The 24445-nt window shown below is 50.2% G+C and overlaps 1 long non-coding RNA gene across 1 annotated transcript in view; it reads left to right on the top strand.

The window, feature by feature from the left end:
• LOC132434381 (uncharacterized) overlaps positions 1-21826 on the top strand; it is a 29002-nt gene extending 7176 nt beyond the window's left edge. The window contains exon 3 of the long non-coding RNA XR_009521294.1: positions 21722-21826. This is a non-coding gene — a long non-coding RNA (uncharacterized lncRNA). The remainder of the gene's footprint in view (positions 1-21721) is intronic.
• The last annotated feature ends 2619 nt before the right edge of the window (positions 21827-24445 follow it).

The following is a 24445-nucleotide window of genomic DNA, read 5'->3' as shown; positions in this document are numbered from 1 at the left end:
GCTCGCCCGGGCACAGTAAAGCCGATCTACTGACCCCAGGTTGTAGGGAGGGAAAGGGCAGCGTTTATTGCAGGTGCCAAGCAAGGAGTCGGGGACGGCTCGTGCTCCAAACACCCGAACTCCCCAAAGGGTTTCAGCAAAGCATTTTTAAAGGCCAAGTAAGGGAGGGGTGTCCCGGGGTATGTGATCTGCTCATGCACAATTCTCTAACTGGCTGATGGTGAGGTAACAGGGTGATGTCACAGGGGTTCACATCGATCCTTAGGCTCCAGGAGTCCTGGGGTCTATGTGCTCATGGTCATCAAGTAGTTAGCTTCTCCCATTTGATGGGGGGCGGGGGCGGTTTCACATCGGTAAATCAACTTGGGACATGTGCATCAGGTACTAGCAGGTTGGCCAAAAAGTTCCTCTGGGCTTTTCGTAACATCTTGCAGAAAAACCCGAACAAACTTTTTGGCCAACCCAATATTATCTAAGTCCTTCAGAGAGGACCTAAAGCAGAGGATAGGGGAGAGAGGTCTGCCCCGGGAAGCCCCCGTAGGTTACAATCCTGGAGTCTAGGATCTGAGGAGAAGAGAGTAGGGAGTAGGTTGGCACCAGAGCACAGAGGTGTCTGTAGGCATCTGGCCATGTTCTGTAGGTGTTCAGGGAACATGGAAAAAATTTGAGTAAGCTAGTGATGTGAGAACTCAAGAAGACATAGGTAAAGAGTCTTGGGATGGGGAGAGAATAAAATGACACAGGAGATTCAGGTTACTGAAATCCCAGCAAGGGGCAAAGAGATCTGGAAAAAAGTAGCCTGCGAATGGAAAGATGGTGTTAAGTATCTGAAATGATTTGGGGATGAAATGGGGGTCTGGAGCACGAGGTGAGGTGTGAGCCGGAGCTCCAGGTTTGGAGATTGTAACTTAAAAGGTGATGCTTGGGACTCCCTGGTGGCGCAGTGGTTGAGAGTCCGCCTGCCAATGCAGGGGACACGGGTTCGAGCCCTAGTCCGAGAAGATCCCACATGCCGTGGAGCAGCTAAGCCCGTGTGCCACAATTGCTGAGCCTGCGCTTGAGAGCCCACAAGCCACAACTGCTGAGCCCGTGGGCCCAGAGTCTGCGCTCTGCAACAAGAGAAGCCACCGCAATGAGAAGCCCCTGCACCGCAAAGAGTAGCCCCCGCTCCCCGGAACTAGAAAAAGCCCGTGCACAGCAACAAAAACCCAATGCAGCCAAAAAATAAAAATAGAAATAAAATAAAATAAAATTAGAAAAAAAAAAAAAGGTGATGCCTGAAACCCTAGGAATGGATTTAAGCAACAGGGGTAACAGAAGACAAGAGAGGCGGGGATCAAATCTAGAATCAAAGGTCAGAGGGCAAAGGTGAGACGCAAAGGAGATGAAAAAGAAGCAGTGGGAGGGGAGAAAGTAAATTCCCAGGTGGCTGCCTCAGTCAACTCTGTCTTGTCGCTGCTTGAGACTCACATACCAGATTGGGGCGTGACTGCCAACCCTTCCCCCTGGCCTGTACTCTGAGCGTCAGCGTCCTAATTTCTAAAAGGAAACAGGGCATGAGTGTGGCATCTTACATGATGGCTGGAGAGGCAGAGCACTTCCTAGGGGCTCAGTCGATGGCAGCTCTCATGGTTATAAGTGTGGTCTGTTTACCCTATTCTCTTCCAAGGTCAGGACCTCCTCGAGATCAGGGAGCAGATCTTCGTATGTACCCCAGTTGACACTGGACACATTACAGTCACTCTTCAGATGTCTCTCGAATGCTGAGAAAGTGGGATGGATGAGGTTTTCCTGTTGCCACCCTGATCGTTTAGCCCCTGTTGGCTGTTAGTCAAGAAAGAGCTTGAGAGTCAAGAACCAGGCCCTCCGGAGGCTCTGAACACCAGCCCCTTCCTGTCCTCGGCTTCGTTTTCTCTGCCTAGAATATCAGCCTCAAGTTTCCATTGATAGGGTCGTGGGCAGAGGCCCGGGGCCAAGACAGCAGCCCTGAGACGTGGCTGGTGCCAGGCCCGGTTCTGCGTGGGGCATCGGGGACTTAGGAGGCCACCTGAGTCACTCAGACAAGGTCATGGGAAGGACCTGCTGCTTTCTAGACTCCCGTGATCTCAGGTGGTGAGGGATGGGTGGGAGAAGCTTGGAAAAGCGAGGGTACCTACCCACACCCCTCTGGTGAGGGGTGCGGTGGGGAGCAGAGGCTGGGCAGGACCGAGGCCGGGACTGTGTGGCTGCACCTGACCCAGGGGGCTTTCTTCTCAGCCGTGAGGGGAGAGTAGAGACATCCATCCCGTGGGTCTGGGGAAAGGGTTTGGGAAGGATTCCTTCCCTCTCCTCAGCACATCCTGGCGTGTCCTCGCAAAGCTGGCTCGAGGAATCTGCCCTGGGAGCTGCTGTTAAAATCTGCTCTCCACTAATGATGGCTTTTTTTTTTTTTTTTTTTTGTGGTATGTGGGCCTCTCACTGTTGTGGTCCCTCCCGTTGCGGAGCACAGGCTCCGGACGCGCAGGCTCAGCGGCCATGGCTCACGGGCCCAGCCACTCCGAGGCATGTGGGATCCTCGCGGATCGGGGCACGAACCCGTGTCCCCTGCATCGGCAGGCGGACTCTCAACCACTGCGCCACCGGGGAAGCCCTAATGATGGCTTTTTTGCCCACGTTTGTTTGAGTGAGGTGGAGGTGTGAAGGGCGCAGCGTGGAAGCCCAGCGTCCCCCTTGCTCTTGGCTGTCCCAGGCTCTGATAATGCCGGTGGCCGAGGCAGCCACTGAGCTATCAGGCCCCCGCTCCCCGAGCTGGCGGCTCGGCTTTCATCTCTGTTTGTGGCCAAGGACAGGGACAAGGGGACCAGTGCCCCGGCTGGCTAATGAGTAATGGGAGCCTTGTCTGTCTGTGGCCCTGGACATGCCCCTGGGATGACCTTGAGGTTGCTGGAGCTGGGCAGGCCAAGGCCAGGGGGCCATTTCCTCTTTATCCTCTCTGCTGCTACACACCCCCCCATGAGTCTCCCACCCCCTTCACCTAAATGCCTTGGTCTGAGTCATTTACGAAAGTTATTCCAAAGGCTTTCCTCCTCCACTCTGCTTTTATTACACAGTGGAGAATGATGGGGCAAGTCTGGTGTCCATCTGAGTCAGCAAACTGTACAGCCTCTGGTTACCTTCTTCCTCTCCCCACCCTGAGTGTTTGTGCAAATCTCCCTCTAGGGATGATGAACAAAGCCATGGAGGGGTCAGGCGCACACCTTTGTGAAGGGCTACGTCATCTTGATCTTCCTTCCTCGGGTCAGATCGCTTCCTGCCTTTCTCTCCAAGGGCCTTGAATGGCAGCCCAGTAGGAAGGCAGCGGTCTTTGCTTCCTCCACGTGTGCCTCCCGTGCCTGCCCACGTGGGAGTCTCTTCTCTGTGCCCGTGACTTACTTGCTGCTCTGGGTCCTTGGCGCAGTTACCCAAACTCTCCAAGCTGCACCAGGGGACCTGCAGCACCCCTTCCTAGGGCTAGCGGGGAGCTGCACAGAGGGACCTGCGGCACCCCTTCCTAGGGCTAGTGGGGAGCTGCACAGAGGGACCTGCGGCACCCCTTCCTAGGGCTAGCGGGGAGCTGCACAGAGGGCAGATGTCAAGTGCGAACAACAAAGAAAAGATAGGAATTCCCTGTTTTGGAGCCTCGTGTCTGTCCTCCTCCCCAGCAGCAGCATGAAACACAACACGTGGAAAATGTTTCCCAAAGGAATGACTGAATAAATGCATTGCTAATGGCAGCAAATATATGTGGGCATCTGTCCTCAGGGAATGAATCAGTTCATTGATTCTGAAGTGTCACTGTCTCGCAAGGAGTTGAACCAGGCACATGGAAACCATGCCCTGAAACAATTGAATTGGGCCTTAAAAAGTAGCAAGACTTTCCTATTTTATGTTGGGTTAGTTTTTAGGGAGATGAACATTTGAGAAAGAGCTCCAGCCGCTGACAGAGCGTAATTAGGTTGTAGCGTCTGTATTTTGTTAGATGTTGGGTATATTTCTATGGGGTGGAGAAATGGATGAGTGACGGATTAGCCATCGGCGATGGGAACAGTGCTTATATGAGCTGCTGGGGCTTGGGTACTTTTCAGGGGTCTGGGTACCAGCTTGCCGTACGGTCTTTGCGATGCCTCTTACCTTCTCTTCCTCCACCTGCCTGCCCCCCAATCTGAGGCGTGAAGCGCCACAGTCCCCAATCTCCGCATCTTACAGGAGAGCTAGAAGGCGATCACAGCCTGGGACATAGGCCTTCAGCAGCCTCCCAGGCCAGTCTCCTATGAACATGATCACCTATCCTTCTGGGGCCTTTAGAGCAAGCAGAGTTGAGGGAAGGGAAGAGAAGAGGTTGACGGGGGAGACGTGAACTGGACAAGTCACCGCAGGGCAGTGAGGCCCAAGAGAGCACCTTGATCTCCCTCTCTGCTGTCCTGTCTCCAGGCAGCACCCACTCTGCCTTCCTGCACAGATAGGCTCTCCTAGGGACGGGGCCTGGCAACACAGAGGAGAGGCAGGCAAAACGCTGGTGGATTAACTGGCAAAGCTCTTTCTCATCCCCTGCTTTAAAGCAGCTGTTTCTTCAGGAAGTTCCGACAGGCCCCTCAGAGTTGTGACGGGGCCTGTGGCTGGTGGGGCTCTGGGCTGCCTCAGCCGGGGGCTGCACTTTCTCAGCTGGGAGCCGGAACTTTGTGACGCATCCTGCGAGGAATTCCAGGAGGGCTGGTGACTGGCTCTGGAGCTTAGAACAGCTGCTTGGTGATGGCAGAAGTTCCAATCTCACTTCCTCCAGGAAGCCTTCTGGGATTGCCCAGCCAGGTGCTCCCTTCCCAAGTCCTGTAGAGCTTTTCTGGGGACACTTAAGACTCTCTTTTGTAGTCCCATGCTTGCGTCGTTGTTTTCTCCCTTTACTAGTCTGGGAGCTGTTAACAGGAATGATCCTGATCTCATTTTTCTTGCATTGGTTGAGTGTCTATAAATACTGTTGACTCAATGAAGAAATAAATGGCCATGTCGCCTGTGCTGGCCTTCTCACCTCTCCAAGTTATTTCCAGGAGAAAGGAGGCAAAGTTTAAAGCGCCTTCAATACCTATTTTGGCCGCCTGTGATGACGGTGCAGGCAGGATGAGGGTGCAGTGCCCCAGGGGAGGGAAGTCCAGGAAGTAAAGTAATGGGCGGACAGTTTAGCGGAATGGAATTCACGTGGGTGCTAACCCTTGGGTCCCATTTTCTGGTTTCCTGGCCTGCCCTGTTTGTAAGGTCACGGTGCCTTGCTCTGTGAAATACTAGCTTGAACAAACCTGCCTTTTTACAGCCCCATTTTGGGCTTCAAAGAGTGAGCCCCTCGTTAAGTTTCAAGAGGCAGGCTAGCAAGGTGGGTGGGACCTCAGGTTCTAGAGCCCACTTCCTAGATTCACCACTAAGTGGCTGTGGAAACTTAAGCAGGTTACTTAACCTCTCTGTGCATATGCAAAGGAGGAAAAGAATAGGAGCTGCCTCCTAGCATACGGAGGATTGAAGGACTGAGCAGGTGGAAGGCTCTTAGAACGGTGCCCGGCGGTGCTCGCCTGCCCTGATGGAAGCATCGGCGTTGAGAACAGCACCTTTCGATCCTAAGTTACTGAGGTCCTGCTTCCCAACAAGCCACGCTGATATACCTGTTAATGGAGAAACTTTTTCTGGGTCTTCCCTGAATGCAAGATGCACTGGACATCCACTCCCCACCACCATCAGCGCCTCCTGACCTTTATCTCCTGTGACCCCTGACCCCGACCGGGTCAGAATGTGGAGGCTCAGCCCAGGGGAAAGACGGGCTGACCCTGGGTCAGCCTAGACAAACACCTGCCTTCCGGGGAGGCCAGATGACAGCATTCCTGAGGCCTGAGTGGGCTACACTACGTGTCAGCAGCAATCCTGTCTGCTCACTGCCTAGGACCCCTTCATCAGGTGGCCGGGCATCCCAGCAAACTCCCCAAGGCCATCTGGCTCGGTTAGAAGAGCTTCAGGGGCCTTGGCGCACACATTCTCGAGCCTGGAGTTAGAACGCATACCTGGCTGTGTTCAGTGCCAGGTCTGGTTGTAAGCTCCCCCTTCCAGAGAACAGGCGAAGGAAAGGGAGCTCATGCCCAGGGGCAGGTTGAGTCCGTGGTCAGGACCGTCGCAAACTCTTCTTTAAAAGAGGCAGTTTGGGGTGGGAGATTGGGATTGGCATATATACACTATTGATACTATGTATAAAATAGATAACTAATGAGAACCTACTGTGTAGCTCAGGGAACTCTACTCACTGCTCTGTGGTGACCTAAATGGGAAGAAAATCCAAAAAAGAGGGGATATATATACACGTATAGCTGATTCATTTTGCTGTACAGTAGAAACTAACACAACATTGTAAAGCAACTATACTCCAATAAAAATTAATTTAAAAGAATAAAATAAAATAGGCAGTTTTAGGGTCGATGCACAGACCGATTTCAGAAAGGAAATCCAGTGGAGCAGTTGACGAAGACCTGGGTGGGAGGTGAGACTTCGAACGCCAGCTGGTGAGAAAGCCACGTCCTAGTAGAATTGCAGCATTTGTTTCATGGCCAGGCAGGTGTTAGGTGCGGTGCACAACACAGCCCTCTGAGGTGTGCTTGAGGAAACAGACTCAGACAGCGGCCGTCACACGACTTGTAAGTGGGGAGGTTTGAACCCCCGTCTCCTGGCTTCTGGCCCACTTCTTAGTCCATTGTTCACATCTGTTCATCCTGGAAGGGACCCTGGAGCTGGTCCTGCCCATTAACCTAGCAGGATGCCTCCCCAGCAAGAGTTCTGTACAATCCACCCCCCTCCCCCCACCCCACCCCTCCCCCACCGTGGAGATGCATGAGGAATGGTCAAGGCTCTGAGGCATCCTGCAGTAGAGACCCACGTGTCCTGGTAAATGGACGCACAGGGTGAGGAAGGAATTGCCTGAGGGCCACCAGCCAGTTAGTGGCAGAACTGGGATGACAACCCAGTCTTCCTGACCCTCAGCTACATTTTTCTGCCACGCCTGGCTGACGATGTTCCTTGACTTGGTACAGACGCAGTGGGGACCCAGAGTGAGGAAAGACGGAGACTTCACCTCTGGCTGGACACAGGTCAGGAAGAGGTCTCAGGAACATTTACATTCAACAGATCAGCAAAAGTCCATCTTCAAGGGTAGTGGGGTATCCAGCTGCTGACGAGGGGTGAGATCAAAGCCTGGGCTGTGGGCTGGATGATGCTAGGAAGGATTTCTGAAAGACGGAAGTGTGGAGACAGACTTTGAGAGGCTGAATCACGTGTATTTCTTTATTTTTTTGTTTTAGTATTTTTTTAATTGAAGTATAAGATGTATTCATTTCTGCTCTACAGCAAAATGATCCAGTTATACATATATATAAATCTTTTAATATTCTTTTCCATTATGGTTTATCATAGGATATTGAATACAGTTCCCTGTGCTGTACAGTTGGACTTTGTTGTTGATCCATTTTGTATATAAAAGCCTACATCTGCTCCCACTCCATCCCTCCCCCAAGCCCCTGCCCCCTTGGCAACCACCAGTCTGTTCTCTACATCCTTGCTGAGTCACTTTTAAAGGGAAAACAATTAAATGTCGAATGTGAAAATCTTATTTTATTCATTTAAGAAAACGATTTTGCACAGGTATGACGCCTATAAAGATTAGCTGACCCCCCCCAAAGTGCCTTTCCCTCTTGCCTCCAGATGTGCTAATTGAATATCTTACATGAACCACCACGACCCACCCACCACGATCCACCCACCACAATCCACCCACCACGGTCCACCCACCACGGTCCACCCTGACACCTTCTGCTCCAAGGTAAGGCAGCAGGCATTCGGGGGCAACAACAGTACACCTGGAATAGGAAAAATCCACGTTTGAGCCCTGGCTTTGTGATTTGGGGTCCTTCCCTTTATCTTTCTGGGTCTAAGTTTTCTTAATAAAAAAAGAGAGGATTAAACCCAAACATGGGTCCACAGGCAGACAGCATCAGCATCACCTGGGTTAATGAAAGGGACAGCTTCCTGGGCCCTACACAAGAAGTACTGCAGCAGAACTTCCAGGGCCCATGATTTTAACAAAGGCACTAAGTACTTCTGATGTGGAATCAGGCTTAGGAACATTGGACTAAATTATTTTTGAGCGCTTCCAGCTCTCAAATGAGTTGCTTACGCTTACAGAATATCAACATTCTTGTCATAAAATTAGATACTAATATTCACCTCCAAGTCATATATATTATATCAACATATTGAGGACTTCATCAACTCTAAAACCACCTACAAATAATATCAATATTTGTAGAAAACAATTTTGATGTACAAAAACTCACTTCATAGGGAAAATATAGAAAGCTCACACCCAAGTCTGTGGGAATCTCCTGCACGGTATGTGCATGAGACCTTAAAATCGAGCTGGTCTCAAGCACGACTATGAAACACATGAAATTTTTACTTGGTCATGGTTTTTTTTTTTTTTTTTTGCGGTACGCGGGCCTCTCACTGTTGTGGTGGCCTCTCCCGTTGCGGAGCACAGGCTCCGGACGCGCAGGCTCAGCGGCCATGGCTCACGAGCCCAGCCGCTCCGCGGCATGTGGGATCCTCCCAGACCAGGGCACGAACCCGTGTCCCCTGCATCGGCAGGCGGACTCTCAACCACTGCGCCACCAGGGAAGCCCGGTCATGGTTTTTTTTATATATAAATTTATTTATTTATTTTTGGCTATGTTGGGTCTTCGTTGCTGTGCGCGGGCTTTTTCTAGTTGTGGCGAGCAGGGGCTTCTCTTGTTGCGGTGCACGGGCTCTAGGCACGCGGGCTTCAGTAGTTGTGGCACGTGGGCTCAGTAGTTGTGGCTCGCGGGCTCTAGAGTGCAGGCTCAGTAGTTGTGGCACATGGGCTTAGTTGCTCCGCCGCATGTGGGATCTTCCTGGACCAGGGCTCGAACCCGTGTCCCCTGCATTGGCAGGCGGACTCTTAACCACTGCGCCACCAGGGAAGCCCCACTTGGTCATGTTTTTAACCTTTTGGAACTTTTCCAGCTCCCGTTAATCTCCCTTTACTTTTCTGGATTATCCAGAGAGAAAGCTGCAGAAGCGGTTTACACAAAGTCAGCGTTTCCCAAAGTGTGTCCTGTGGAACACTAACAGGTGTTAGGGAAAGAATGGGGGAGGCTTCTGGGTCAACTGCATTTGGGAAACGCTGTGCTGACCAAGTTTTATCAAGAATTTCGAGAGCCTTTACCACGCTAATATTAACAGCAAATCTGCAAGAAAGCAAAAAGTGTGATTAGCGTTGCCACGCATATTTGATCAGGGAGACCCTTTATCGAGGGCCATCTCTCAGGACCAGGATAATTTTGCATTAAGGTCCCAGCCCTTTGGGCTCATTCCTCTGAGGTGTCCTTCCTTTTCAAGTTAGGACAGCTGGGAAAGCAAGACTCAAATCAAAGTGAACTGAAACCTGGCTGTGGGTCACCAGGGGACCATTTAACAAATGTGAATCCCTGCTCTCCACCCCCGGCAGACTGCGTCAGTGCGCAACCAGCCCCAGATCATCTTTGGACCAGTGATTGGGAATCCTCCAAGGAATGAATCACTTCAGGCATCTAAGTGGGAGGAATGCGTTTGGGTGTAGAGGGTAGAGAGGGAGGAAGACTGGTTGGTCCTCCAGCATTCCTTAAATTGCATCAGGCTGTCAGGGCATCAGCTCTCTCTTGTGAAGCTGGACCCTCCCCACAGGATGGGAGGAGGCTTCTCAAATGTTCTCAAATGTACCTGAAATCTGGAGACTTGGACTGTTGTTCAGATGTGATCATAGCCTCCCTGTGTGACCATGGACCAGTCCCATAACCTCTCCGAGTTTCACTTTTCTCTTTGCAAATTGGCAGTGTTCATAGACACCTTGGGCCCTTTACGGAGACATGGTGGAAACAAAGGAGGCTAGGTAGACAACAAGGATTCACTGTAGAGCACAGGGAACTATATTCCATATCTTCTAATAACCTATAATGGGAAAGAATCTGCAGCTGTACACCTGAAACTAACACAATAGTGTAAATCAACTATAGTTTAATTAAAAAAAAAAACAACGAGGCAACAGACAAGGCTGGGTTTCTGGCTTTTCCAAAAGCAACAGCAAGTCAGGCTATTATGATTATTAATCCAGATTTAATGTCTGTTAAAAACTAGCACTTAAGGTGCTAAGAGACACAACCCTCTTAGTTTCCTCCGAAGAACCTTTGCATACAGTTTGAAATAGTGAATCAACATTGTATTTTTAAATAAATATATTAAGGAAAGGATCAGTGAAACAAGCAGGTCTGTACCGGGCAAGACAGGGCAGGGACTGGCACAACTGTCCTGATCACTCAGCCCCAGGCATCCCCGATTTGGGGTGGGGATTATCTAGAAAATCGCCTCAGCTGTCCACTTCATTTTCGGTGCTTGCTCAATGGACCACTGTCACATACATTTTTTTAAAACCTTCCAGCCTGCCACTAAGATTGGGGGTTATGTCGACAGTCCACAAACCTGGACGTGTGGAAAGAATTTCACTTTTTTTATTTTTATTTTTTAAAGAATTTTTGATGTGGACCATTTTTTTTAAGTCTTTATTGAATTTGTCACAATACTGCTTCTGTTTTATGTTTTGGTTTTTGGGCCCCAAGGCATGTGGGATCTTAGCTCCCTGACCAGGGATCGAACCCACACCCCCTGCATTGGAAGGCGAAGTCTTAACCACTGGACCACCAGGGAAGTCCCAAATTTCATTTTTTAAAAAATACATGATGTCCACTGGATTAAACTAATTGGGGCAAGACCATGCCTCTCAAAGAAAGTGAGACTGGTTATGAAAGCACTGTTTACCAAATACCCATCATGTGCCAGGTCTCAAACTAGCTCCTTTTGTAAGTGTCATCTCATTTAATCCTCAGATCCGTTTAATTACTTTAAAGTAGATGGGGGATAAACAACAAGGTCCTATGGTATAGCACAGAGAACTGTATTCAATATCCTATGATAAACCATAATGGAAAAGAATATACAAAATAATATATATATATATGTATAACTGAATCACTTTGCTATACAGCAGAAATTAACACGTAGGTCAACTGTACTTCAGTAAAACAGTATTAAAACTGGAAAAAATTAAGTAGATAGGTAAGGAACTGGAGATGTTAAAAAAACAACCAATTAACAAAAAAAGCAAAAAACACAACCTGCCCGAAGACCACAGTTGGTGGATTTGAAGACCAGTGTTTCCAATGCCTGTTGCTACTTTCCTTCCTAGCTCCTTCCTTCCAAAATGGGAATCTTTTAAACTTAGAAGTCTCAAGGAGGCATAAGATCTATTCTCCTTTCATATTTCATATGAAGACAACACAGGACATAGAAAATTCTTAATTCTAACCATGCAAGAGTAGAGCTCAGGGGGCTTCCCTGGTGGCGCCGTGGTTGAGAGTCCGCCTGCTGATGCAGGGGACACGGGTTCGTGCCCCCATCCGGGAAGAACCCACATGCCGCAGAGCGGCTGGGCCCGTGAGCCATGGCCGCTGAGCCTGCGCGTCCGGAGCCTGTGCTCTGCAACGGGAGAGGCCACAACAGTGAGAGGCCCGCGCGCGTGTACCGCAAAAAAAAAAAAAAAAAAAAGAGTTAACTCTCCTACACTGGGGTTTTCAAAAAAAGAGGATTCACCATTGCAGATCCAGCACGAGGGCATGCCTGGATGGTGGCCCGGCACCTCTTTAGAGAGGGGCTGTGAGCTGTGCAAGATACAGATGAAGTGGGAAATTATACCCCATCCTAATGGTTGGGCCTCAGTGTTCTCCCCCTGTGAAAGGGGAGTGAGAATAACTTACTCACCTGAAGTCGGAGGTGATCTTCCGGCCCAGGCAGGGAGGCTGCACTTCCGAAGGATGGATGCCTGGAGAGCTTCCATTTCCCCATTTGAATGGGCTCCCCCCTGCTCTCCCCTGAAAGGAACTTCGAGCAGGACAGTGTCTTTCTTCCCTTGTGGGTCCACTTAACCCTGAATAGAAGCCGGGCATCCTGCCTTCCAGCCCAAGCTAGTCCGGACCTGGCACATCCCCACCTTGTAGGACACTGTAAGCCTACATGTGTACGATCTTTCAAAACCATCCTTCCCACAGTCTGTGGGATGTTCAGAGGGCCTGGCACCCAGGGAGAAGGGGCAGGCAAACCGCCAGCCCAAATACCTTTCCCGAGGAGGCCCTGGGGAGGAGAACCCATCAGTGGGACGGCACGTGCCACTCAGGGAGGCAGGGGCTGGAGGGGCCGGGCCAGATTCAGGACAATAACAGGAAAGTCTGCACGTAGCTACCAGCCCAGGCAGGGATGTGTTCACCTGGAAACTCGGTGCCCCCAAGAATGGCTGCAGCTGTGGGGTTTGCCCCTCGGGGTCCCAAGCTCCCGGCCAGGTGGTAGGAGACTGCCCCTGCTGGAGCAGGCGCTGCAGGTCTTGCCCTGGGAGGAGAGTGGGGCGCTGAGGGCCAAGATGGTACCAGGGAGCCGCAGTCCCTGTGCCCCTGGCACCCGGCGCCTCCGGGCACAGATTTCTTATCCACAGCTTCCGGAGGTTGCTCTCAGCCAGGCCTCGATGTCTCTCCCGGTCCTGGCGTTCATTGGCACCCAGGGCTTTGTGCAGTGACAGCCTCCTCTCCTGACTCAGACCCAGCTGAGCCTCCTAAGGCTGTGACTCTAGTGAGCCCGGGGGTCGGGACCGCCGTGTGTCCCTCCCGTCTCGGCTTTAGTTGGCTGCGTGTTTTGAGAAAACCACCTGACCTGCTGTACCTTGGATCCCCCAGCTCCATCTAAACACCTGGCTTATGAAAAGCAAAGGTGGGGACTCCCTGGTGATCCAGTGGTTAAGCTCCTCGCTTCCACTGCAGGGGGCACGCGCTCGATCCCTGGTCGGGGAGCTAAGATCCCACATGCTGTGCGATGGTGCAGCCAAAAAAAATTTAAAAATAAATAAAGTGTATAATTCAGTGGTTTAAAAAAAAAAGCAGAGGTGGACCTAGAGATTCTGCCAGTCCTGGCCATTGAGGAATGAGAAAACTGGTCTCTCAAAGATGGAAAAATAATTATTCAGGACAAACTGGAGCTAGGTCTGCTAGTGTCTCTAGTAGCTATTACCTGCTTCTTCCTTAGAATCGCAATCTGTAACCTAAACAGAAGGATGACATTTATCGACTTCCCTTGTGGCCAGTAGAGTTTAGGGGAAGTGTAGTGGGCAAGTTCCTGGAAGTGTCTTTAAAGGGAAGAAGTGCGTCCCTCTTCACTGCTTCCTTGTTTCGGCAGGTGGGCTGCCGGCCTGAGAGCTGGAGCTCAGCAGTCATTCTGAGCCATGAGGTAGCAGCCAAGCTCTGAGAATAACAGACCACATAGAAGGATCCTAGGTCCCTGATGACCTTAGGAAGCCTCCCTGGCACCCAGACTTCTAAGTCTGCACTAACGCCTCCAGACTTCTATTGGAGGGAGAAGTAACTTTCCATCTTGTTTAAGCCAATACTATTTCTGTCACTTGCAGTCAAAGCTAAAACTAATTGTACCAAGAAGACAGTACGTGGTTCATTTGGAAGAAATAGCCAGTTCTAGAGATCTGCTCCATTAGGAAAGCTTATAGTTTAATTTGCGTAGAAGAAAGGATCTCGTCATCTTGGAAGAGGCGGTCTCTTGCCTACAGCTCAAGGCCAGGGTCTAGAACCTTAAAGAAAAATTTCAAAAGGGGAGCTCTGTTTTTATTGATTGGAAAATAAAAAGAAATGCCTTTTTGGGAAGGTCACTGCCCCAAAGGAGCTGACTAGGTAACGTTAACCTATGTGTCGCACTTAGGATTGGGAAGGCGACGAGGGGAGCCTTACAGCACATACATCCAAGCTGGGTGCGAAGTAGCATCTTTGTGTGGCCGGCAGGGGGGCAGGGATAAGAGCCCTTAGGAGTGGAAGGAGGATGTGGGTGGAAGTAGTCCAGACAGTGAAGTCACACACGGCCCATTGCATTATAGTCATTTATGCATTTACTCTGGTTTATTAAGCAGCTATTAAGTTCAAGGCAAAAGAGGACACAATGATCAGACACAGACCCTGTCCATATGCAGCTTATGAAGCCTGGTAGGGAAGGTAGGATGTAGCTTACCTGTGAACACGAGATACAGTGATACACACCTGGGCAGGGGCTGGATCAGGTGCCGTGGGTGTGCAGAGCATGAGGAGGTCCCTGCCAGGCGTGTTTCAGGGAAGCTTTGTTGGGAGTGGGCTTTGTCTGCGGTCTTGCAGGGTGGGTCAGGTTTGGACGTGCAGGCCCGGTGGGGACAGAGAGTGCCTTCTCCCGGGTCTGCCCATTCTCCAGACCACTGGTAAGATGTCCACTTCCTGGCAGTGTGATGACTAACGAGCCCCTCCCAAGGCTGTGGATACCGTAGCTGTTCGCTGCGGGCAGGAGTGTGTTCTGTATAAGATGCAGGTGGCTTGGGGATGTCGTTATGGTCCAAAGCTGAAAGAGGAAGGACCAGGCCAGCCCTTGGTTTCTGAGGTAGATACACTTCGACGGCCATCTCAGCTCAGTTCCTCGAGCTCCTCAGGACTGGAGGCTTGGATTGAGATGGCCCCGCCAGCTGTGGCCAGGCCTCAGAGGCGGGCCTTAGGAGAAGCCTAGGGAGGTGGTTGTGAGGGGGCCGGGAGCCGGGCCTCCCCCAAGCCCATCATTCCATCTCCAGGGCCCTAGAACCACGGTCTGGCGTAGGACTGGTGTCCAAGCTTAGGGACACGGGAAACACCAAAGCAGATAAGTGCCCAGGAGAGGCCGTAAGAGGGCCAGGTCCCCTGGCCCTGGAGGCCATAGGAACTGATGGTCAGGCTGTCGGGGACACTGCAGGCAAACCATGAGGGGGACCCCTGGCGCTCGGGGCTTCGTGGTACATAGATGTGCTGGCCGCGGGAGGAGTGGCTTCCCATAGTTCCAGTGTTCTGTTCTGTTATTTTTTCTTCTCCTCCCTTCTCCTCTCCTTCCCTTTCCTTTCGAGGATGAATCAGCACAGACCCATGAAGATTCACCACCGCCATGCCCAGGACGCACACCTCCATGCCCAGGGTCCGCGCTCAGACACGACCATACCCAGGGGAGCTGGCTCTTTCGTCTTTGTCTTTAGTTTTATGAGTACCTGGAGGCAGAGGGGTTGAGGGAGGGGCGGTGATCAGTAAGGAAAGCAGAAATGCTTTTGCCTCTCTTCGCAAGAATAATGGGAGAAAAAAACTAGACCTCAAAAGGTGAGGTGTTTGTTGCCCCGGAGTAGAGCGTGTCCGGGCGTGGGGAGTGAGGGCACATTTTACTGTTCATCTTTGAGACCTTTGCCCGGAACCAGGAAGTTTGTTTGGCCCACTTTACCTGCCGGGGTCACTTTCTATCTACCTGGAGGCACAATCTGCCGTCTGTAATATCAGGGTCCGTTGCCGTGGAGACCGTGACGTTAGCACATCAGCCTTCTGGCTGGAGGAAGGGAACAGTCTGCCGAGACGGGGCCCCGTGTACAAATAAATACATTCCAAAGCAACAGGTGAGCCTCAGAGAAGCCAGGTCTCTGGTTTCCACTGAAATGTTTCTGACATTAAACAAACATCGGAGGAAACACAAGCATCTGTCTAGAAGCGAAGCCTGGAGCTCATGAATTCCAGGGCTGCGCCAGGGCCCCTGCATCTGATTTCCTGTGTGGGCTGAGACCACTGGCTCAACCTCTCTGTGTCTTGGTGAACTGGCTGTCTCTCCTTCCTGGCTTCCACCCTCAGCCCCGGCCTCTTGGTGAGCTTAGGGGGGCAGATGCAATTGGAAAGTAGAAGGAAGTGTTTCATTCCACGGTGGCACTAGGCAGAAGTGGGCAGGAGAGATGATCACCCTGCCAGGGCTCATAACATCCTCTCTCCCAGCAAAATACCACCATTGGTTAACCCCTTCCCATCTGCAGTTATTTCACTATACTAATGTGGGAAAAAGTCCACAGGACGTGGTACCTCTTAGGATGATCTGTGTCTTAAGGGCAATTTCAGCTCTTGTTGGGGAACCTGGCACGTGAAATAGTGCATCAAGTCTGTGCGTTCGGCTTCACTGTGTGCTGGATACGTGGTTCAGTTCCTAAGCAAGATACACTCTCTGAGCTTACTCGTAGCTAGCTTGAACGTGGGGACCCATCATCTCCCGCAAAACTCAAGTCACTGATAACGCATCCTAAATTTCCAACCTTCTTCTTGGTACAGACAGGCTGAAATACCAGCGTAAATAGTTTGGTTTACTTTAAAATTCAAATATACAACTAGCTTATGCTCATCTCTAAGTCATAACTGAGCACTAACATTGCTTTGCATATAACAAGCAACTACTGAATGAATGAATTAGGGTTAACATTCATAATCTGGGTGCAGTGGTCCGTGTGTGTGTGTGTCCGTGTGTACACAGATGAATATTTAATCCTAATGTTTTAGAGCCAGAAGGGACTTTAGAATCATTTGTACCAGCATCTTATTTTGCGCAGGGTGGGCCTGGGACTCGGATTGATGCAGTGACCTTCCCCAAGTTGCAGCTAAAAGCACAGTCAGACTAAACTCCGAGACCATAGAGTCTTAGACCCGACACCATAAGACTCCTAGAAGAAAACATAGGCAGTAAGCTCTTTGACATCAGTCTTAGCAGTATATTTCTTCTATCTGTCTTCTCAAGCAAGGGCAGCAAAAGCAAACATAAAAGTCTTCGGCACAGTGAAGGAAATCATTAACAACCTACTGAATGGGAGAAGGTATTTGCAAACAATATAACCAATAAGGGGTTAATATCCAAAGTTATTTATAAGCACTCAACTCAATATCAAAAAAAAAATCTAATTACAAAACGGGCAGAGGATCTGAACAGACATTTTTCCAAAGAAGATATACAAATGGCAAAGAGACACATGAAAAGATGGTCAGCACCACTAATCATCAGGGAAATGCAAATCAAAACCGCAGTGAGATGCCACCTCCCACCTGTCAGAATGCCTGTTATCAAGAAGACAAGAAATAACAAGTGTTGGTGAGGGTGCAGAGAAAAGGGAGCCCTCCTACACTGTCGGTGGGCGTGAATGGGTGCAGCCAGTGTGGAAAACAGTATGGAGGTTCCTCAAAAAATTAAAAATAGAACTACTATATGATCCAGCAATTCCGTTTCTGAGTATTTATGCGAAGAAAATGAAAACACTAATTTGAAAAGATACACGCACCCCTAGGTTCACTGCTGTGCTATTTACAATAGCCAAGACGTGGACCAAAGATATGGACACCAAAGTGTCCATCCATAGATGAATGAAGAAGATGTGGTATATGTTTATACAGTGGAATATTACTCAACCACAAAAAAGAATGACATCTTGCCATTTGCGACAACATGCATGGACCTAGAGGGTATTGTGCTAAGTGAAATAAGTCGGAGAAAGACAAATACCATATGATTTCACTTATATAGGGAATCTTAAAAAGAAAAGAAACCAAAGGAGCAAACACACACAAAAAGGCAGAAACAGACTCATAGATACAGAGAACAAATGGGTGATTGCCAGAGGGAAGGGAAGGGGGGATGCGCAAAATAGGCAAAGGGATTATGAGGTGAAAGGTCCCAGTTATAAAATTTAAATGTCACAGAGATGTAATGTACAGCATAGCGAACATAGCCAATAATGGAGTAATAACTTTGTACGGAGACAGATGGTAACTAGACTTATCGTGGTGACCATTTTGGAACGTATAAAAATATTGAATTACTGTGTGGTTCACCTGAAACTAATATAATACTGTACGTCAGTTATACTTCAATTGAAAAAAAAAAAAAGGCCGTGGATTCCCAGTCCATTGCTTTTTCTCTCATTTCCCTCCGCACTCCTATGCTGCACCCTCACCGCATCCTTCCTTCCCTCTTCCTCCTGATCCAGTGGGGAAAGGCCACTCAAGCTTCCTGAGGTCACGGGGACTGCACACATAGCTCTGTACTGCCTTTACTCGGAGCTGCACCCAGCAAGGCCCTCGGAAAGGGCTGGGAGGCCAGGCTGCCGGGTCTGGCTCTCTTCCTCTTCCCAACTTGGAAGATGGAGTCAGGAGTGTTGTGTTTGAGCTTCAGCTCAGTGATGTTCCAGCTGTGTAACCTTGACCGAATCATTTCAATTCCTGGGACTCGGCTTCCTCCTCTGTAAAAGAACAGTAATAGTTCCTGCCTTGTACGTGTTCCCGGTTTGGGGGGATCAAGTGAGATAATATGTGTACAGAGACTAGGAAACGTGATACCTATATCAAGGCATAGTAATACGACAATAATCGTTACGATCATTTTCAGTGATTTCATACCTGAGAAGAGTGAGGTACCCAGTTAACTGTGCCCTACGGTGTTTCTAAAACATCTGTGGGACAGAGATGGGCACCAGCCATGCACAACTTTGGGTCTTGACTCCACCTACATTTACCAGGGCTTCTGCCCCTGGCCACACCTCTCCCTCCACCTCTCCCAGGTCACAGGCAAACCCGTGCTTCCAGCCGTGACCCTAAAGGCTCCCCATAAAGACTGTCGTTCTTCGTTGCTGGAGAGAGTTGGACACTGGACCACTCAGTGCCATCCATCCCTTGACGTAGCCCCTTTCAGGCTAAGTACACAGAGGGTTTTATTTTTTTGCCATGTTGGAGTCAAGTCAACCCTGAGCACCAACCAGCCTTTATAGTCTGTACCTCTGAAACCCAAGACTGACGGCGTCTTCCTTTTTTGCTCTTCCTTGCAGCTCTGTAAGCCCAGCAGCTTACAGCCAGTGAGCCCCCTCCCACCCACAATGTTTGGGGTGGTTTGGGGTTACCTATGGGGAACCTCCCACCCCAGAAGGTCTTGCCCGAATCCCCCATCCTGAGCTTCCTGCCACCTCTGTGTGGAAGCCGGGCACCTTGTTTGTTTCCACCAGTGCCTTCTACCCATCTGTTACAGGAGAGCTGGCTGTGACATCAGCTCACCAGAGAACCAAGGGGAGGGTACGCACCCTGTGTTTGCTCCAGTCTCATCTTTAACATGGGGCCGTCCCTGCTCTGAGGTTTCAGGGAGGTGCCGGGCATGGAAGCGGGCTTTGTAAGCAGTTATACAGATCGAAGGATGATTACTTGGCTGTCATTGTTCTCCCTTCCTGTATGACACCTACCTCCCCCCTCCCCCACCCCCGCCCTTAGGGCTTCCAGTGCACACCAGGCTCAGCCCCGTGACGCCTGGCCTGAGCCTGCACACACCTCACTTTCTGGAGTTAGTTTTGTCCCAGAGGGTCACTGTTTGCATTCTGCTGGGTACCGCGTGGCTCCTCAGTTTGGAAGTGGCGAGTTGGTGAATTCAGTTCTCCCATTTATCAGATGAAATAACTGAGGTCCAGAAAAAGTCAGGGGTGAAGGACGTCCGCCAGGTCTGTGGCGGAGTACTCATTTATTACCCTGGAGTAGAAAGTCTTCTTTCCCAGAGTTTTGCAGGAAAGGAATGCAGGGAAACAACCTCCTCTGGTACTGATTTGCATGCAGTCGGTTGGGCTCAAGGGGCCCCAGGGGAGGAGAAGTCCTTTCGGGGAACCAGTGCAGGCTAATTATGCCCCGACTCCCTCTCCCTCCCGAATGCACAAGTGCTTGACAGCTGCTTCTTTGTACCCTTAAATATTTGAGCAGCCTGCGATCCTGGGATCCTGGCTGAGAGCTTGTCACTGCCGGCTCCCTCCACCCGGAAAGCGCCCAGGTCTTGCTGGGCTGCCCCTCATTCCTGTGATTAGATATGGTGCCTGTCAGGAGATAAAGAGGGGTCAGAGGCCCCAGGGGAAGAGGGAAGGAGGCGGCATCTTCTTTTCCCAGAAAACAATCCCCACGGTCTCTGAATGTTATTAAGAAGGTATTAATGTAGAATTCAAGTTCATTCCAGCACAGAGTGGGTTTGCCAAGTCCAGCCAAGGGGGTTTTGTGGGTCAAGGACTATGACCTCAACTGTCCATCACTGAAGTGTATGTATTGACCGAAGGCAGGTCATTCTGTCTTGACAGAAACAGCAGGAGAAGCTGACTCTGGAGAGAAGGAATAGAGAAGAGTGTGGGCTGCAGTTCGTAGACACACACACACACTCATAGAGACACACACACACACTCACACACACACACACTCACACACACACACACTCTCTCTCTCTCCCTCTCTCTCTCTCTCTCTCTCTCTCTCTCTCTCTCTCTCTCTCTCTCTCGTATTAATTGACAAGTCACCACTGCCCTCTACTGGCAAAGCCATCACCTTCTCCCAGTGTTAGAAACCGCCTGGAACCTTTGTTGCTTCAGAAAATAATTTGATGGCTTATTGCATGATTTTCCACACAACTTGCAAATAAACTGTATTTCATAGGTTTTAGACAGTGCATTCGTTCATTCATTCCACAAGTAGTAACAGAAATGGGAAGGGCGTGTGTGTCCCTGCTCTCAAGGAAGTTATAATCTTCTATTTCTAAACGGAGGAAAGGAATGCTGATTTAATGAGTGCAAGTCATTTCACCTTGTCCAGGTTTAGTACCCAAGGCACAAGCCCCCTGACCCGTGGAGCTCAGGTTCAGACCTGCCAGTTTTCACCTGCCATTAGGATACAGCTGGAGAAAGGAGCTCTTTCTCACTGTCAAGGAACATCTGGACTAGAATAATTAATCTTGGAATCGTGGGTCTGGAAGCTCATTCAAGACTCAGCCAAAGCAGAGTGTGAGGTTCCTAAGTCCAGATGGAAACCCCTCCTAACGATTCTCAGAGTCTAACACCTCCTTCAGGTGCGGGAGCCTGTTTCTCCCGCTTCGCCCCGCGGACCCCAGTGTGGCTTCAGATTCTTGGAAACCATGATGAAGCGCTGCCTTTGCCTCTCCTCCTTCCTAAGATTTTCAAGCTCTTTGTAAATCCTGGGGTTTTCCTGGGCAACTTAAATAGGCATGGTTCCATCCAAAGCTTCTGATCCTGGCTTTGCTTTTTGTGCTTTTCTTTAATCAAATTAGGCAAAGTACGTATCCTTTTTCCCCCTAACATTTTTTTGGATTAGGTAATGCAATTCACATGGCCCAAAATCAAAACAATAAAGAAGCTTATGGTAAATTTCAGTTCACCCTGTCATCCACCTACCCTCATGTCCCTCTTTCCTCTGTCCTCTGCCAGGAGAAACCATTGTTGTTAATTTCATGTGTATTCTCTCCGTGTTTCTTTATGCAAATGCAAACATGTGTAAATATACATTATTGTTGCCCTTCCCCACTAGACAAAAAGGAAGCACCCTTTGTACACATTTTGAAACTTTTTTTTGCAGAACAGTGTACATTGGATAACTTTCCATATCAATATATTTTTAAAACTTCCTCATTCTTTTTATGGCTGTTAATGTTCCATTGTGTGAGAATATTGTGGTTTATATAACCAGTCTCCTATTGATGGGAACGAGGGTTTTTTTTTAAAGAATAAGTACGTTTGAGCTCATCTTAGTACACTGTTTTTGCTCCCTTCTTCTCCCCACCCTTTTCACTATCTAATACGGTTTGAAATAGTGTTACTGAACCATTGGAGGTTTACTGCCTGGGGACTCACTTCTGAGTGCCAACTGCACACTAAGAGCTCTGCGAATGTCCCCAGGAGAGCAGACTGCGGGACCAAGCTCTCCATGGCCGTGGGCAGAATGCCACACCTTCGGACAAGGTCTGCTCGTACTTGGCACCTGGCTCGGTAAAGAGAACTTTTACTCCAGAACTCCGAGGAGAAGAATGATGGGACTTTCTGGGCGGATGGATGGAGACAATGACCCTGGGATGTGCTACAAATCACCTGCAGGGAATTGAAACTGTATAATCCTTGGATGGGCACAGGAGCCCAGGCGGTGAAGGGGCCAAAGAAACGAGGATGGAATGGAACACCGTCAGACTTAAAAGAAATGTAAGAGCCCCACTTGTCCTTTCCAAAGCTGCACCAGAGCATTCCAACGCGCTCCTGGTCCTGTCTACACAGTGTCAAGATGCGTGGGTGATTCCTTCCGTTCTGAGGAGTGAGGCAGTCCTATGGGTGGTTTGCAGCCCATGCAGCAGTCAGTGGTAGACTGACTTTGAAACATGGCCGAAAGAAGTCATGGCTTCACTGGTGTCGGGCCACAAACACGATCACAGAGTGTTTCAGTGTGTTTACTGCTGTGTAACAAACCACCCCAAAACTTAGTATCTTAAAGTGACAATTCTGTGGGTCAGGAAGTTGGGCAGGACTTGGCCAGGCAGTTCTGGCCATGAGGAGGCATCTGGGGTCATTCATTGGCTGCATTCTGCTGGCACTGAGCTGGTGGGAAACCAAGATCTCAGTCCTGTGTCTGGGGCCTTGGGGGTCCTGCACACGGCTTCTCCTCTGGCTGCCTTGGGCTTCCCCATAGCACATGGGCTTGGGCTCTCTGGCATTTTCCATCCCTGCTGGCTTCCAAAGAGAGAGGAAGCAGGAGCTCCCAGTCCTCTGAAAATCAGGGCTTGGAAGTCCCAGGTTACTTTAGCCAAATTCTGTAGGTCAAAGCCAGTCACAGGCCAGCCCAGATCAAGAGGAAAGGAAAGAGACTTCATCTCCCCACCAGGAAGAAATGCCTACGAGCACAGGGTGGGGAGAGTTTTGGGGGGGGCGGTGCTGGAAACTGGCATCCACAAACAGTGGACAGAAAACTGCAGGTAGGAGGAGCCTGCAGAATTGGGGGACATTTTGAATAAGACCCGGGGGCTCTTGGTGTCTCTGTAATTTGGTTTCTCTTTGTATACTGGGGATTGGAAGGTTCAAAAAGCTTTTTCTCTCCACTGGAAAATCACTCGTCTCGATGGCCAAGCAAGGGCTGGGGAGCCCCGAGCACGCTTGCCGTGGGCTGGAGAAAGGGAGGGCACGTCTTTGGAGTTAAGGGTGGAGCCCTGCAGGCTTGGGGGCGTGTGTTCTTCCCAGGTGCACTGGCTTGCCTGTTTCTATGCCGAATTCAGGGGCTGCAGTCTGAGTCACCATTCTCCCCCTCACCCATAGCAGACATTCGGACCACTCTTCCTAGCAAACCTTGGGATTCTTGTTAACACACAACCTAGGTAGACAGTGTAGACAGATCAGAAGTGTAGCATGCCTCGAAATCTATACACTAATATAGGCTGTCCTCTCTGAAAGGCACTGAAGAGGCACTCCCAATCCCCAAGTAAGAAAGAAAGTCTAGCTGCTGCTGGGGTGGGGAGAGGTCAGGGGGAGGGAGGAAGATGCCCTCCTGACAGGTGTTTCCCAGGTACCACAGGGGAACACACCTCCTGTGGTTTGTTGGGAACCGTGCTCAGGTGTCCTTGGAGGTGGAGTCATGGCGCCAGCAGGAGAGGAAAGTGAGGCACCAGGGGCAGGAGACCTTGGGCATGGCATGCTCTCCCCTGACTAGTGACAGGGCTGGTCATTAACAGGGGAGCTGGAGAGATGTCTGGACACTCTGATGTGACGCCGGGGCCCCAGGGACTCAGTGTCATCGTCTGTAAAGTAAGGGAGCTTGTTTCTGTGCCCTGTTCCAGCTCTGACATGCTGTGGTTCTAGAACTAGCTGAACCGTGGAGGTCTTTCTTATAGCAAGAGATGGGCGACTTTTCAAAGCAGATGAAGGGGGTGTGATCCCTGACCTTCTTGCTTCAGATGCAGTGAAACAGATAAGGAAGGACTTTTGGCCAACGCTGTACTTGGGCCGCAGCTAAGGGGCAGACTTAGAATCAGAGACTTCTCCGCGTGGCAGGATGGCTTAGAGATTTTTTTTTTTAATTTGCCTTTTAGGACAAGAGTTAGAGGGAGGGCAGGAGATGACGGGCGTCAGCCCTCTGCCTGGGATCCAGGCGTCCATACTCTGACCACTGGCTTGCATCACCGACGCCAGCCAGAGGCTGACTCTTCTGGCTAAAACAGCCCCTTTCCCAGCTGGGGTCTGGCTGGGGTCTGGGAATGCCCATTAAAAGCCAGTTCCACCCACTCAACCTCCTCCTCTGGTCCCTCTTTTCCCTTTCTCCACCTGGTGTTCTCGCCTTTGCCAAAAAGGCTTAAACCTTGTCAACTTCTCAGCGATGAGAAATCCCACGCCCCCTCCGGCTCCCCCAGCCTGATCAGGCTTCGGGAAGGAGTTGCAGAATCCTGAGATGTGTCCATCAGAACTTCCCAACCCCTGAGAAAGTGGAAAACACAAGTCGAAGTGGCGTCTTGAACAGATCCAGATGGAGCAGAACCCTCTGAACGGACTAGACCATGCAGGAGGGAGACAGAAAAGAGACAAAGCAAAAGGCAAAGGGAGGGTAGCAGGAGAGAGGCCTGATAGATGGGGCCTCTCCCTCCTCGGCAG

This window comes from Delphinus delphis, chromosome 11 (genome assembly GCF_949987515.2).
Source record: "Delphinus delphis chromosome 11, mDelDel1.2, whole genome shotgun sequence".
NCBI lineage: Eukaryota > Metazoa > Chordata > Mammalia > Artiodactyla > Delphinidae > Delphinus > Delphinus delphis.
The sequence above is the reverse complement of the archived record's forward strand: the minus strand, read 5'-3'. Positions and strand labels throughout refer to the sequence as shown.